The sequence below is a fragment of the Equus caballus genome, chromosome 22 (assembly GCF_041296265.1).
Source record: "Equus caballus isolate H_3958 breed thoroughbred chromosome 22, TB-T2T, whole genome shotgun sequence".
NCBI lineage: Eukaryota > Metazoa > Chordata > Mammalia > Perissodactyla > Equidae > Equus > Equus caballus.
Genome location: NC_091705.1, coordinates 18896029 through 18911927, shown reverse-complemented (window position 1 = coordinate 18911927; position 15899 = coordinate 18896029). Strand labels below are relative to the sequence as shown.

At 44.7% G+C, this 15899-nt stretch overlaps 1 protein-coding gene across 8 annotated transcripts in view; it reads right to left on the bottom strand.

The window, feature by feature from the left end:
- Nucleotides 1-11872, bottom strand: part of SLC23A2 (solute carrier family 23 member 2) — a 142766-nt gene extending 130894 nt beyond the window's left edge. For 3 of the 8 annotated variants that reach the window (XM_070247754.1, XM_070247755.1, XM_070247759.1), the window contains exon 1: nucleotides 11716-11849. The gene's annotated coding sequence lies outside the window, so the exon portion shown is untranslated. Of the gene's footprint in view, nucleotides 1-10555; nucleotides 10724-11715 lie in introns of those variants that run through there. The other 5 variants (XM_023626154.2, XM_023626155.2, XM_023626158.2 and 2 more) reach the window with 4 other exon arrangements.
- Between the last annotated feature and the right edge of the window lie 4027 nt (nucleotides 11873-15899).

Here is a 15899-nt window from a genome sequence, read left to right as displayed (position 1 = left end):
AGACCTAAAATCTAGTTAGGACAAGTGTTTCCAGAGACCTGGAATACGAAGGGAAGCCCATTTTTTGGAAAAAGCCTAAAGAATATAATTAGAAAAGTCATGCAAGGCTATTATGGAAGTATGGAGCAAAAGTCTCAAATCTTATTTTTTAATAGCACTGAAGCAAAAGTAAGGAATTAAGGCACAAGAGCTCCATCAGCCCAAAATCGCCACCACATGTGCACAGAGGGAAGCACTAAACACCAAAAGCATCAGAACTCGAAACTGGAGGGAAAAGCTTGTAAATGACACCTGGCTCTCCTTTCGGACTGTTTAAAATAAGAGTACCCAACTTTCAGGAAATCCCACGTCAAGTTCTCATTTATTGGGACCTAGATGTTGAAAATCTTCACATTCAAATTTTATCTTTTTTAGCTCAGCTGATTATTCTTATCATACTTTAACAGGCAAAGCAGATTTGAAATCTAAAAAATATTTTAAACTAAATCACATTCTGATAGATTTTTATTTATCTTTAAGAAAAATGGTTCCCTGGATGGTAATTAGTCTTTGGGTGATGAATACGATGTAATCTACACAGAAATGGAAATATAATGATGTACACCTGAAATTTATATAATGTTATACACCAATGTTACCACAATAAAAAAAATAAAATGAAAAAAAAGCAAAATGCTTCCTTTGAAACTTTAAAGTTTGAAAACTGAGATTTTTATTTTGAAAACTAAACCAAGAAATACGATCTACAAATAAAACTTCTCAAATACATCTTAAAATAAAATTACAAGACAAAATGGGAAAAATATTTGTAACATTTATTAAAGTGCTAATATCCTGGATATAAAAAGCACCGCTATAAATCACCAGGAAAAAGACAAACACGAAACCAGAAAAATTGGTAAAGGAAATGAATAAGTCAAAGAAAATATAAACGGCCAAAAAACTCATTAAAAGTGTTCAAACTTACTAGTTATCAAAAAAAAGCAAACTAAACATGATGATTCTATTCTTCACCCAAACTGGTTTAAAAAGAAAGCAAAGAAAAAAGTTGAAATATAGGAAGAAACCCATTAACCTGGCTGCAGTATCTGGCATGTATGCCATGTAGGTGTCAAGGCCTTAAAAATGCAAATATGCCCCTTCCAAAAATGGAGCCTAAAGAAATAGAAAAATGCCCATCGATTTCCATACAAGGCTGTTCATTATTGTGCTATATTCACCACAGCAAAAACCAGCTCACAAGCTAAAGGCCCAACAATAGAAGGATTTGTCAACTAAAACATGATGCATTCAGCACAAATGAGCTGTTAAAAATCATGTTTTAAAGGGTTATTTAATCATTCAGTTATATGCCTAAGATATGCCTAAGTAAAAAAATAGGTTTATATTTTGAAGCAAATGCAAATATACATATATGTGTGCATGTATACATACACACAAACACAGAAATTTTCCCTTCAAATAAACTAGAAAAAACAATATTGAGTAAAATAAGCTACTTTATGTGTAAGAGTTTTTCCACAATCCTAATACTCCTTAATATTCTAAGACCTGTCCCACTTCTAGATATTTCTCTAGTAATTCTGATCTTAATTCTCACCAATAGCTTCATGTACTTCAATAGTAATTCTAACCAGTACCTTCACTGTTCTTTACATGACAATCCCTAAAATAGCTATGAATTTCCTGCATATTCTTCTCAAATCATTCCATTTCCTACGGCAAGAAGGCAAAAGACACACAAACTCCTAAGAAATGACAGATATTCTCCAGGGACTCTGCTCTATCCTTGCTCTCTATACAGACAAGGGACAACTACAGACACCCAGGAGGAAGTCAACAGCAAAATCATTTAATTTCTCAGGAGAACAATGTCAGTGATCATATTAAATTAAGAGAAAGTGCATAAACAGACCTCTCTAACGCATTCTTCACCAATGTGACCTGATGCTTCTCCCACGAGGATCTACAGCAAGCAGTATGTACATTTCCGTCCCATACTATGTTCAGTCAACTATGCAAAGGCTTTAAAATCGGTAAATATCTGGATTTTAGTTCACTTAGAGCAATGGCTCTTGACCCTGGCTGCACACTGGAATCACCTGGGGGATTTTTTTTTTTTTGAAACCCCGACCCTCAGGCTGTACTCCTGATCAACTGCACCATCTCTGGGATGAGACCAGCAAGTAGTTTATTAAAGTTCCCAAGATGATTCCAATTTGCTGTCAAGGTTGAGGACCACTGCCTTGAAGCACGTCTTTCTAACAATAGATAACGAGCTCATGAGAGTGAGGAGAAGTCAATTGAGTGGGCTGGGGCCCAGGAATTTTTTTAATTAAAAAAAAATAAAAGAATGGAATGAGGCAAGCTAGAGTGGGCTAGAATGTCAGAATGCATTGCTCCTAGTGCAGATAAATATTGTCTCCTAAAATTTTTCAGTTAAAAATATGTAACTCTTGGCAATACTACCCAGATTGATCTACAGATTCAAAGCAATCACTATCAAAATCCCATCTGCCTTTCTGGCAGAAACTGACAAACTCATCCTAAAATTCAAATGGAAATGCAAAGGACTCAAAACAGCCAAAGTAATCTTGAAAAAGAACAAAACTGAAGGACTCACACTTTTCAATTTCAAAACTTAACACAAAGCTACAGTAATTAAGACAGTGTAATACTGATATAAGGATAGACAGATAAATCAATGGGAAAAGAAGCGAGAATCCAGAAATAAACTTGGTCATTCTGGTCAGGTGATCGTCAACAAGGGTGCCAGGACAATTCAACGGGGGAAAGAATAGTCTTTTCAACAAATTATGCTGAGACAACGGGAAATCCATATGTAAAGGAATGAAGTTGGACCCCTACCTCACACCGCATACAAAAATAAACTCAAAATGAATCAGAGACCTAAATCTAAGAGAGAAAACTATAAAACTCTTAGAAGAAAACACAAGGGTAAATCTTTGTCACCTTGGCTTTAGGCAATGTTTTCTTGGATATGAGCGCAAAAGCACAAGCAACAACAAAAATAATTGATAAATGGGACTTCATCAAAATTAAAAACTTTTCTGTTTCAAAGGATATCAGAAAGAAAGTGAAAAGACAACCCCATAAAATGGAAAAAATTATTCACAAACTATATATTCGATAAGAAACTGGTATGTAGACTACATAAAGAAATCTTACAAATCAGCAATAAAAAGACAATAACCCAATTTAAAAAGAGGCAAAGGATTTGAGTAGACCTTTCTCCAAGGAAGACATACAAATGGCCAATAAACACTTAAAAACATACTCCACTTCGTTAGTCATTAGGGAAATGCAAATAAAAACCACAATGAGATACCACTTCATACCCACTAGAACGGCTATATCAAAAAGACAATCACGTGTCGGCGAGGATGTGGAGAAATTGGAACCATCATATGTTGCTGATACACCCACTTTGGAAAAGTCTGGCAGTTACTCAAAATGTTAAACATAAAACTGCCAAATGACCCAGTAATTCCACTTCGTGATATTTACCCAAGAGAACTGAAAACGATCACATAAAAACGTGTACACGAACGTTCACAGCATAATTCATAACAGCTAAAATGTATAACAACCCCAGTGCCCATCACCTGGTTAGTGGATAAATAAAATGTGGTAGTGATACATGTTACAACATAAATAAATCATCAAACATCATTTTTAATGATGTTCGATGATTTTACGATAAATCATAAACACATTATGCTAAGTAAAAAGCCAATCACAAAAGACCACATATGGTATGATTCCATTTATAGGAAATGTCCAGATAAAGGAAATCCATGTAAGTGAGTGGGTGCCAGAGGCTGCAGGGGAGCGGAAAAGAGGGAGTGACGGCCACTAGGTATGGGGTTTCATTTCAGGGTGATGATAATGTTCTGAAGTTGGAGGTGATGGTTCCAACACAACTGAGTACACTAAAGACAACTCAAGCGTAAAAAGGGTGGCTTTTATGGTATGTTAATTATATCTCAATAAAGCCTTTTTTTTAAGGTTACTCTGTGTCGAGCTCCTCCCCCGTTGTTCCCACAGAACCTCACGTGGTTCCTTTCCCATGTGACAGTGGGGAGAAACAAGTTCTCCAACTCGAAGGCCTCACTGCGGAGCTACGTTATTTCACAACTAGATCACAAAAGTCAAGTTAGGGCATCACAACTAATTTTTTTTTTCATAAAATAGGAATAGAAAGTATCAGAATACACAGCACATAAGGTCACATGTGGTTTTGTGAAAGCTTTTTTTGAGATACATGCACGCACACTCTGACGTATGTATATCAATGAAAAGTGAGTCCGTCAAAACAAAGTCTGGGAAATATACTTTAGAAGTTGACTGACACCTATTCAAGAAACACAACAATGAGTACGGGATCTCAGAGTGGAAAACAAAGTTGAAGCCACTTTAGAGCACTACCCTCAGCACTGAACTAAACACCAGAAAAAGCGAAGTGGACCCGTGTCTGTTCTTACTGGTCAAGCGAAGTAACAAGATTTCCTACCGCACGTACTCCCAGGGCTTCTGAGCCTCCACTCCCCTGGCATTCAGGGCCCCTCTGGCCAGCTCTACAGGAGATCCCACAGGGAAGCGAAAAGGGGAAGGTGCAAACACCACGCTCCACACCAATCATCCAGCGTGGGGGCAGACGCAGGCTGCTGGATGGGCAGCCTGGAAATGCAGGCCCCAAACTCACACTGGGGGTCAAGAAGCAGGAGCAAAAAGGAGAACTTCAGCAGAAAAGGAAAATCGGTATTGCTGGCATATTCAGTTTATCTTCACAGGGACGAAAGAATAAAGGAAGAGAAACAAGAACCCACAAAACTTCTCTGAGGGAGAACATTTTCAAAGACTGGAGGTCAGAAGCCCTGACACAAAAGACGCCAGCAGCCACACAACAGGGCGGCATGGCTAGAAAATAGAAGCCCTTGGGATGAGGCAGAAGGAGAGACAGAACTCTCATAATTCCTCCTGGCAAGAAATTTGAGGTCATCCTCAAATCAGCAGGGAAACGGAACTTCTTTGGAGAATTACCACAATAACAGGGACAGAGTCCACCAAGAATTTCTGTGCTACACAAAATCTCAAGGTCAACGTCAAGGTGACAAACTTTGTTCATTCAAAAACACCATGTATGACATGTTAATTTAGTGGAAAAGACATTGAAAATAGGACACTTCAATATTAATAAAGATTATACGTAATACTGCATTTCAATAAAAACTGAGAATAAGGCCCACTACGACATTTAAACCTCTTCTATAAGTACTCTACGATTTATTAAGAAAAAGAAATGTATTAACTGTAAGAAGAAAAAAAACCAAAATGGTCATTTGCAGCTATTGTGATTGCATACCCAAGAAACTCAAGAGAACCAGTTGAAAAAAAGAGTAACAGAGTCTGGTTAGGTAGGACCACAGCAGACACAGGGCTAGTCCATTTTCCTCACGGACACTCAAAACGACTCTGTTTCCCAGCCCCCTGGCATCTACCACATGGCCAAGAGACTGTGGCAGAAAATACCACTTATTTCCAAGCTTGGCCCATAATAAAATCTTCCCTGCACAAAATTCCACGGCAAATTTAGAGGCCACATTTTGAAGTCAGTTGTGCTATGTGATGGAAAGAACCTAGTTCCTCAACTCACCACTTAGGGGAGAACCACCCAGAAAAACGTGAGAAAGAAATGTTTACTTTGTTAGGACACAGGTTTGGCTAGCATTAACTACCCTGAATAATACATGTGGTCAGTTATAAGACAAATAGACTGCACGTAGATATATGCTCTGCACCACTTAGGAAACAGTCTATGTGGGCAGAAGGGAGGAACAAGGGGGAAATCACCTCATTCTAAATAGCAAACATTTAAAAATAAAGAGCAATAAACAAGAAATCTACAGCCCCTATCTTAAGAAAGACTATAAAAATGACAGCTATAAAAGATCTGCATACGGGTCGGCTTCGTGGCCGAGTGGTTAAGTTCGTGCTCCGCTTCGGCGGCCCAGGGTTCGCAGTTCAGATCTCAGGCATGGACCTACACACCGCTCACCAAGCCACGCTGTGGTGGCATCCCACATACAAAATAGAGGAAGACTGGCACAGATGTTAGCTCAGCAACAATCTTCCTCACCAAAAAAAAAAATATATATATATATATATTTTTTGAAACCTTAAATTGAAAAATACTGGAAAAAAAATTGAGCATAGGCAATACCAGATTTTAAAATCCTACTATAAAGTGATTATAATGATGAAAACAGCAAGGTCATGGCAAAGGAATGGAATAAAAGAATAAGTCCTATGACAGATCTAAAGATTCAGCATATGATTATGGTGCTATTTTTACATTAATAAGAAAAGGATAAATTAATGAATAAATGGTGCTGGAGTAAGTGTAAAGGAAAAAATAATCTTCATACCACACTCCAATACAAATATTGCATTAATTATAGCTAAATATAAAAAAAAACTAAGAGAAAATATAAGTGAATATTTATAAAATCTTGGGGTAGAGAAGACAGGGGAAAGAAAAAGACTGACGATTTGAATTCAAAGCATAGAACAAATATTTGAAACTTATGACCAAAAATTGCAAATCTCAGTAGCGTATTTCTCAAACACAGTGAAAGCAGGATTAAATACAACATATTTAGTAGCATCAGCTTTATTCAAAGATTAAGGAGGAAAAATGTTTCATATTAAACCAAACACTGATGCTTCTGGAATAAAAAATTCAGATTACTTTTAGAAAAAACAAAAGACTTAAAAGAAGTGTCATGTTAGTTATACTCCCTAACACTTCAAAATAGGCATCTATTCCCCCATACCATACTTTTGTGGGCTAATTTGTTAAGCACTGTCTTAACATATAAAAGAGCTCTTGAGAATAAAATATGAACTCAACAGAAAATGCTCAGCACTGATCACATATATATTATGGGGAAGCACACTTTCTCTATAAAGGGCCAGAGAGCAAAGATTTCAGGCTTGCAGGTCATTCAGTCTCTGACATGGCTGTGTTCCAATAAAACGATTTACAAACCAGGTGCTGGTGGTTCCTCCCCCAGCAGCATACTCATCACCTGAGAACTTGTTAGAAACGCAGGGGGCTGGCCCTGTGGCGCAGCAGTTAAGTTCGCACGTTCCACTTCGGCGGCCCGGGGTTCGCAGGTTTGGATCCCAGGTGCGGACATGGCACCGCTTAGGCACACCATGCTGTGGTAGGCGTCCCGCATAGAAAGTAGAGGAAGATGGGCATGGATGTTAGCTCAGGGCCAGTCGTCCTCAGCAAAAAGAGGAGGATTGGCGGCAGATGTTAGCTCAGGGCTAATCGTCCTCAAAAAAAAAAAAGACCCAAGAGTTAACTTAGAGAAGTTAACCAAGCTCCAGTTCCTTCATCGATAAAATGCAGACCAGAACCACCTTGCCCACCAGTTGTTAGGACTAACAACAATGACCTGAAGTGCCCAGCACAAAACTGATGCCCGTGGGTGCCACCATTATTGCATTGGCTAACACATGGGGCTCACTGTCTAGTCTTTCTTGGGTCCCCTCTACTGTTTGGAGACCCTCCTGGAGAGAAGAGCATCTTTCAAACTGCTCTCTCATGCAACTTAAAGATGAGGGGATTGAACTCTGTAAGATCACAGACAGGTCAATGAGAGAGGTGGCCACTGAGCCGGATGAGCCGGGCACTCACTGAGATGCCCCAGGGCAGCTGACACAAGGAGGCCTGAAGGATCACCTGCTTTGGGAGGGAAATGTATGGAAAGAACCTGTGAATGAAGAAGGCTTTCCCCACCATGGACCAGAAAGAGCCACGGCTTGGGGCAGCCGGGCAAGCAGAGGCCCAAGGCAACCCTGACCTTCTCGCTGAAGGACAAACCTGAAGGACTCATTGAGGCTGCAGAGAAACAATGAATAAGGAAGAATTTGAGTCAAGACAGTGGCTAACAGGAAGAGGCTTCGAGCTGCGATCTACAGTTGCCGAGACGTTCCGGGCAGTGCGAACGCTTGACTTAGGTCCTGAACGAGATCCTCCCTGAAATTATAAGCTGTGCGCTCCCTCACTCATTACACCCGAATACCTAGGCATTCGGTATATGCAAATCATGTCTGCCACACTTTCTGGGACTTAGGGACTTGTCAAGGGGCATTTTTGACAAATCCAGATTTTTGCTTTTCGTGCTCTCTTTAGATTCTAGGCTCGCATAACACGCAAAATGAAGTAGTGCAAGAAATGGTTAATGAATGAATGAGTCGACGGACCTCTCCTTCATGGGGTAAATATTCAGAGAGGGCCTTAGGGGCCACCTAGACCTGAGGTCAGAGGAGAGAAATAAAGCAAAGGACAATGAGAAGTTCCCAAGAAGATTTACATTTCCATAGAGAAGGATCTTCCCCAAAACATCCACTCCCTCCTTCGCCACTGCATCATAGCAACTTAACATGACCTATACGGCTCCTTGGGCATCTCAGTTCACGGCCAATTTCATGCTCGGTGCTCAGGCCAGAAACCTCAGTACGGCCCTCAACTCTCTTTCTCACCTCCCACATCTAGTCCATCAGCAATCTCCTCAGCCCCACTTCACAATGAGACCACTGCTTACCACTCCCCTGCATCTCCCGGACTGACCCAGGGTCCTCAGCCCTGCACTAGCTGGTTACCCTGCAGCCCAATCCTGTCCTCCGGGCCTTCAGTCTGTTCTCACACAGCAACAGCCAGCACGTCCCCATTCAAAGCGAAGTCAGTCCATGTCCCTCCTCTACTCAAAATCCTCCAACGGCTCCCACTCCCCTCAAAGTAAAATCTACAGGCCTTCCTAGGTGCCGCATGGCCTAACATGATCCAACTCTCATTGTCTCCGTGACCTCAAAACCAAATTCTCTCCCTCTGCTGCCTCAGGCCCTTTGCAGCTGCTGTTTCCTCCACCGGGAATGCTCTTCCCCCAGATACCCACATGATCCACTTCCTTCACATTTTCACTCAAAGATGACTCAGGCCCTCCGGTCCCACCCTTCCTAGAATGTCAGCTCCCACCCCAACACTTAATACCCCCGATCCCACCAGATTCTTCTTCAGAGTGTGAAGTCTCATTGTCTGCCTCCCCTCCACTGGAGTGTGAGCTCCATGTGGGCAGGGAATCTCCACGTGGCATCAGTAGCCTCTCAACAAATGTATTAAAGGTGTGAAAGGCCTATGAAAAGCATAAGCTGCAAGCAGACCTCAATAATTGGAGAGCCAACATCCGAGACCCTGCGACCAAATCACAGGCTAGAAATAGCCATGCCAGGGAGAGGAGGAAGAGAGCACCACAAAGGGCTCGTTTAAACCCCGCAGCAGTAACGCACAGCTCAACCTGGAGCAGGAACGTTCCCTAGCAAAAGAATAAAAGAAAGCCCAGACACAGCGGCCCTCGGAGAATATAACTGGAAGAGCAGCAGGGAGGGAAAATGAATTAATGAGGTTACCGGGCGTTGGGAACCAACTTGTGTGCTGGGAGTTTTATAGGCGACGCTGGCAAATGGGTCAAGGAAGGACTGTAAAATGTTTAAATTAAAAAAGCCTAAGAGGATTAAATACGTTTTAAAAAAGCTTTCATTTACTAGTACAAAGCACTATATAATTGCAAATTATGCCTGCTGACTTTTAATTCTCTTAACCAAAATGGGAAAATTCCTCAAGCTACCACTGGTGCCAGAAAGGAGTGCCCAAATTGATCCCAGGTTTGCCTTCAGAGACACAGAAGAGGATACTAAGAGTTAATCAGGATTTTCGATATCCAGCAAACCAGACCTTAGGCTCCTGGAGGGCAAAACACTGGGTTTTATTCAACAATGATGTGTTCGACAGCACCTGGCACTGGATTAGCAGATTGGCTCATGGATGGAAGGCTACCTGAGCTTGCTCCTGGGACGACGCCTCATTTCTGCCACGCTAAGTCCACTACACTTTGCTATGCAAAGCGTGAAACCTAGCAAAACTCTCTCCGACATTCTAGCCAGGTACTTCCATAAGCACTTCTGAAACATCCCAACAGACATTAAAACTCAGCTTAATTAATGGTGCCACAGCCAGAAAACACAACTGCCACGCAACAAAAAACTGTCAATATGAAAAGCTCTTGAAATACTTATTTTCTTAAAAGAAAAAAAATCACTCTGCACTTTGAGCAAAGAAACCAAAAAACAAACGCCCTGGTATTCAAAGAAAGAAGGCACGCGCCATTTTGGCAAAGGAAAGAGTCTAGAAAGCAGACAGCTCATGCTCAAGCTCTCAGGTGAAAGAGGCAGCAGGCTGGACACACCCACTCGCCTCCTTTTAACTAACAAGTGTGCCATGAGGGCTTACACCGGGCACACCCACTGCAGGCCTTTTAAAAGGCCAGTGCCCAAAAACTATGAAATCTTGGATGAGTTAAGAGAGACCAGGAGTGATAGGTTCAGCAGTGATCCTGATAGAGTCAACCATCACCCAGCACAGAATTAAGAATTTTTGAGCTGCAAAGCCCTTTATAAATCTCACCAGAATCAAATGTCTTCAGGGGCCAGGAGGGCAAACTCAAGTGCAAAGGTGAAAAGTCAGGTGTAGACAACTGGAAATGGTGAGGTCCAGCCTAGCAGCATTCAAATGCAAAAACATAAAAATAAAAAGGCTCCAGCCACCTAGTCTCTGGCTTTAAAGGAAGAAAGTGACCAAGGGAGGTCACATGGCCAATTAATGACAGCTCCAACCACACTGTCTCAGGACTCCCGGTCTGCCAACTCACACATCCCCAGGCTTCTCGGCACACGGATGACCCAAATGTCAGCAGAGACAGCATCTTCCCCGGCCTCTCCTCCCAGCACTGCAAGAATAAAAGCAGCAGCTACTGCTAATAATGCCCCAGACCCAGAAGTCCCTCATGGGTGACTTTCTTCCACCTGCATTTGCCCGCATTTACCCTTTGCCCTGATAATCGAGAATTTCCCATCAGTCATGCTTCAAACCCTCAGCCTGTAGGCCGAGTTCCTGTCAGCTACCCATCCAAGGGGACATCAAGAGTCAAAGGAAGGAGGAAATCCTGCGCCCTTAACGTAGTCACAATCGAAAATGTCAATTTCTCTTTCCAGCAAGGTGGCAACAAGGGGGACCCACGACCCCCGGGGGACAAGCCAGACAGAAGGACCCTGGGGTGGGAGCCGCCGCTTCTAAAATTACTTGGCGCAGCCTTTGTAGGAGAGAAGAAAGAGAAAATGTAAAAGGCACCCCCCTGCTCGATGGCCCCGAATTCCGGGGCGCGGGGATGCCCGCGCTCACGCCCGGGGAGGGCGAGGGGAGAGCGCCCCCAGGACATGCGGGCCGAGGGCCCGGGAGGCAGCGGCGGCCAGCCCGGTCCCGAGGGGACCCCACTTGCGTCCCCGCGGCGCGGCCTGAGGGCCCCGGCGCGCTGCGGCTCCCGCGGCCGACAGCGGGGAGCGCCCAGGGGTCCCCGGGCATCCACGGGCCCCGCGGCCCGAGCGGCCGGCGAGCGCGGGGACCCGGGAAACGGGCCGGGATGGGGGGCGCAGGCCGCGCCGCAGGGCCGGTGACAGCGCGCGGGGGCCGTGCCAGGCCGGCCTCGTGGGCGCGGCGGGCACCTCGCGGCCGGGCCGGGCAGGTGCGGCCCGCAGGCCGGGCGCGGAGCGCAGCGGCCCGGCTCTCACCTGGCTGCCGCTCGCCGGGCTCCCGTCCTGCCGCTGCAGCGCTCGGCGCCGCAGTGCCAGCCGCCGCCGCCGCTGCCGCCGCTGCCGCCGCCTCCGGTCCCCGCGACAGCCGCCTGCAAAATGGCGCCGCCGAGGGGCGGGCCGGGGGCGGGGAGCCGGCGAGCCGCCCGCCCCCGCGCCGGCCTGGACCCACCTCCCTCCCCGCCCCCGACCCCCGCCCGCCGGCCTCGCCCGGGGGAGGGCGGCCCTGCCTCCTCCCACCCCGCGACCCTCGGCTAGGCGTCCCGGGTCCCCGGCTGCCCCCGCGCGGTGCCCTGCGGCCCCCTCCAGGTCCCTTGTATTTCCCTCCCCTCGTGGAAAGCGCCCCCCTGCAGGTCCCCTCCCGTCACACCTGCTCCTGGGGACCCACCTCGAACGCAGAGCGCTCGCCCTGAGTCTCCCCCTCCCGGTCCCGCATTTTTACCCCGCCTGACACCGAGCCCTGTCATCGCTCCGCGAAGATAATCAAGCAGTTTGCGGCGCCGGGGGCTCCGTGACTTGGATGCTTTAAGGCGATGTCACGGTTTCTCCAGTTAGGCCGTCAGGTCTTTTAATTTACTGGACACCATAGACACACCGAGGCTTCTCAGACTCGAAGGCCCCGGGGATCGTGCCTAAGCGCGGGTTCTAATTCGGTGGCTCTGAGCCGCAGCCCGAGATTCTGCATTTCTGAAAAGCCCCCAGGCGATGGCCAGGGGTGAGGACCGCTGAGCAGAAAGGCTGCCTGTAAATTCGTGGCCCTCATCTTTGGTGCATCGCGGCCTCACGTGGAGTTCTTCATTAAGACGGGACCCCACCCCCAGGGCTGCTGAGGCCGGGGGTCTGGAGTGAGGCTCCAGAATTTGCTTTTCTGACAAGTTCCCAGGTAATGCTGATGCTGCTGTTTGGAGATCACACTTAGCCAGCCACTGCTGAAGACTATCTGAACACATGGCCAAAAAAACACCTAGTAATTACCGTTTCATAGAATCTTCCATCTTGAAACCACTGTCGTGGCTGCTATTACAACCTAATAATAATAACCGAGTAGTTCCCCAAGCAGTTCTTGAGAGAGCTAAAGAATTGTGACTGTGTCTGACCTCACATGCGGAGGAGTACATTTGATCATCAGAGTTTTCAGCCTGTTTTACATAGTTTGGGGCTCTGGATATTGTAATATCCAACACATATAAATGGGAGGGAGGGGTGTGACCAGCAGCTGTGGGAACTTTACCGGATAAGGAAGGTGTGGTCTGCATCTTTGAGAATCAGCAATGTGTCATCCTAGTTACTTCTCTAATAACTTGCATTTTCAAAATACAAGAGTTGGCTTGTAAAATTCAGTACATGCTGAGGTGTTTCGATCCTCACTGAAGATGGAGAAAATAAGGGCGAAGCTTCTGTGACCGGCACCTAGAGAAAAGTCCCACTGCCCTGTACATCTAACAACCGCACCATCCTTCTACAGCAGTGAGAGCATTTTCCAGACAAGTTTTTGCCGGGGCGGGGGTAGGGAGCGGGCGTGCGGGGCCCGTGACATGCGTCCTGCTCAGCCAGAGAGGAGAGATCTGCTCGAATAAAAGAAGGGGAGTGAAGTGCTGCTTCTTCAGTGTCTCCGTCTTCTTCCCTAGACATTTACAGATTTTCTCTATTCTAAAAGAACTTCCAGTGTCCCAGCCTCCCCAACCTTACTTTCCACCTCTCTTCCTTCCGCCTCCTCCCAGTCACTCCTCAGGCCATGTCACTCCCTGCTTTTTCAGACACCACCAGTGACCTTCAAATTGCCAAGTCCAACTGCCTATTTAGAGTCCTGTTCTTTGATGGCTCTGCAGCATTCCACTGACTTCTTTTCTGGCAATAGTACCGCTGGGTCTTGCTTACTGTCCTACACTCCCCACTTCCCATTCAGTGGTGTAAGATTTGTCCACGCTCATTCTAGGATGTTGGTTTTCCTTAACATCTCCCTTCTCTCCATCTTGTCCCTTGCTCTCTCCTTCTCGAACCCCTCTGAATGGCAGGCGTCTCCTCATGGTTCCCAAATCTCTCTCTCCAGACCAGACATCTTTCTGAACTTCTAGACATACATTTCCAATTGTCTCCTAGACAACTTGCCGTGGATATAATTCAAGAATTTAAAATACGGCATAATTTAAAATACGGCATCTTCACTACTCGTTATTCTCCTCCCGCAAACTTGTTTCTTATCTGGGTTTTCTCATTTTGCCACCAGAAACTTTGAGGTCAGTTCTGACTGCTTGTCCCTCGGCTCTTATGTCCAGTCTGTCACCCATGGTCCATTCCAGCAGGAAAGTGTGTCTGGAATTCTCTTCTCTGCATTCACCATCCCAGACCCTCACACGTTCTTCCTTGGGCTATTGAAAAAGCTCTCTCTGGCCTTTTGACCTCAACAGTTCTCTCCCAAAGCCACTCTTGTTATCATCCTGAAACACAGAACTGACCATCTGGAAATCCTTCAGGGCCTCCTGGTTTGCAGAATAACATGGCAAAAAGAAACAGAATACAGGCTTTTTCCCAGGACAGGCTTCAAGGCCCGTCACCGTCTACTCTCCAGCTACTTCTTTATTTTTCTGACCAAAGTACTACTACTGGCAGACCGGAGTCGATGTCAGGGGTGACCCTGACTTCAACCTTACGGGGTTCTTGTGAGGGTTAAGTGAGATCATTCATATAAAGTGCTTATTCCGTGCGTGAATTGAACACATAGGTTTTCAATCAATGTCCTTATTTTTATATAATTATTTTTATCATCATCATCAGTTCAAAACCTACATGAACACTTTCCTATCCTGGCACAGCTGATACGCACAGGGTTTTTTCCTCCTCCGTTAACTTCTCTGGACTAAATCAGCGGAAAATATCAAGTACGTTTCGTGACCTGGATAATTTGATTGAAATTTCTGTCATTTCCAGGCTGTGTTATTTTTGAGACATAATTGTAGCTTGGGGCTATTCCGTCTTCACACAGTGCTTTGCTTTACAATATTTATTTCCAATATCTCTCTGGAGTCTAGAACTGAGGTCAGGAAACTTTTTCTATAAAGGGCCAGATAATGAATGTTTCAGGGCTTTGTGGGCCAAGGGGCAAAATCAAGGATATTATATAGGTACTTATATAATGAGAGAGAAAAAATTCCCACAAATTTTTATTGATGAAATTCAAAATATAATGATAATAATTGAATATAATCTTTATGTAATACAGGTCTCCTAGTGAGAAGAATGGAATTGGGGGGGAGGGAGAAATAAGATTTTGCTTAATTGAAAGTTAGTGTTTCCTGTCATCAAATCGCAAATATTCATCCGTAAAAACCGTCCTTAGTTGGTACAAAAAACAGGCCGTGGGTCTTAGTTGGCTGACCCCTGAGCTAAACCATAACTCCCCTCACTTTGGGTTGTTTCTTCAGGGTGATAAAGGACCAATATAATTTTTAATAGATCTTCAGTGATAGAAGAAAGCAAAACAATAGTCATCTCAAGGTCAAATCAACTCAAGGGTAAGAGTTTCATACATACACCATCTCTACGGGGGAGGGGGGTAGGTGGAGGGGGAGGGGGCGGAGTTTGGTACTGACATTTCCTAAATCAGTCTCACACTGGGACATGCCCAGGCAGGCCCCTGTCCTGCCTGAAATGATTTTTTTTTTGCATGTTTAATGAGTTACATTGTAGCATAGTTTCAAGTAGCAAAAAAAATTGAAAAACAACCCAATGTCCATCAATTGGGGAGTGACTGAATGAACTACGGCGTAAGCGTTCTATGGAATACCCAGGCAGCCCTCTCCCCACCCCGCCTCTACACTTTCGTTCGTTTTTATTGCCGTATGATTCACACACCATAACATTCGCCACGTGAAAGTGTGCAATTCAGTGATTTTTAGTATAGTCACAAAGCTGTACAACCATCACCACCATCTAATTCTAGAAGATTTTCGTCACCCCCAAAAGAGATCTCATACCAATTAGCCAGTGACCCCCTATTCCCTGCTCCCTGCAGCCCCTGGCAAATGCTAATCTATACCCTATTTCTATGGATTTTCCTCCTCTGGAGATTTAGTATAAATAGAATCATGTAATATGTGGTCCTTTGTGCCTGGTTTCTTTCATTTAGCGTAATGTTTTCAAGGTTCAACCACAATGTAGCATGT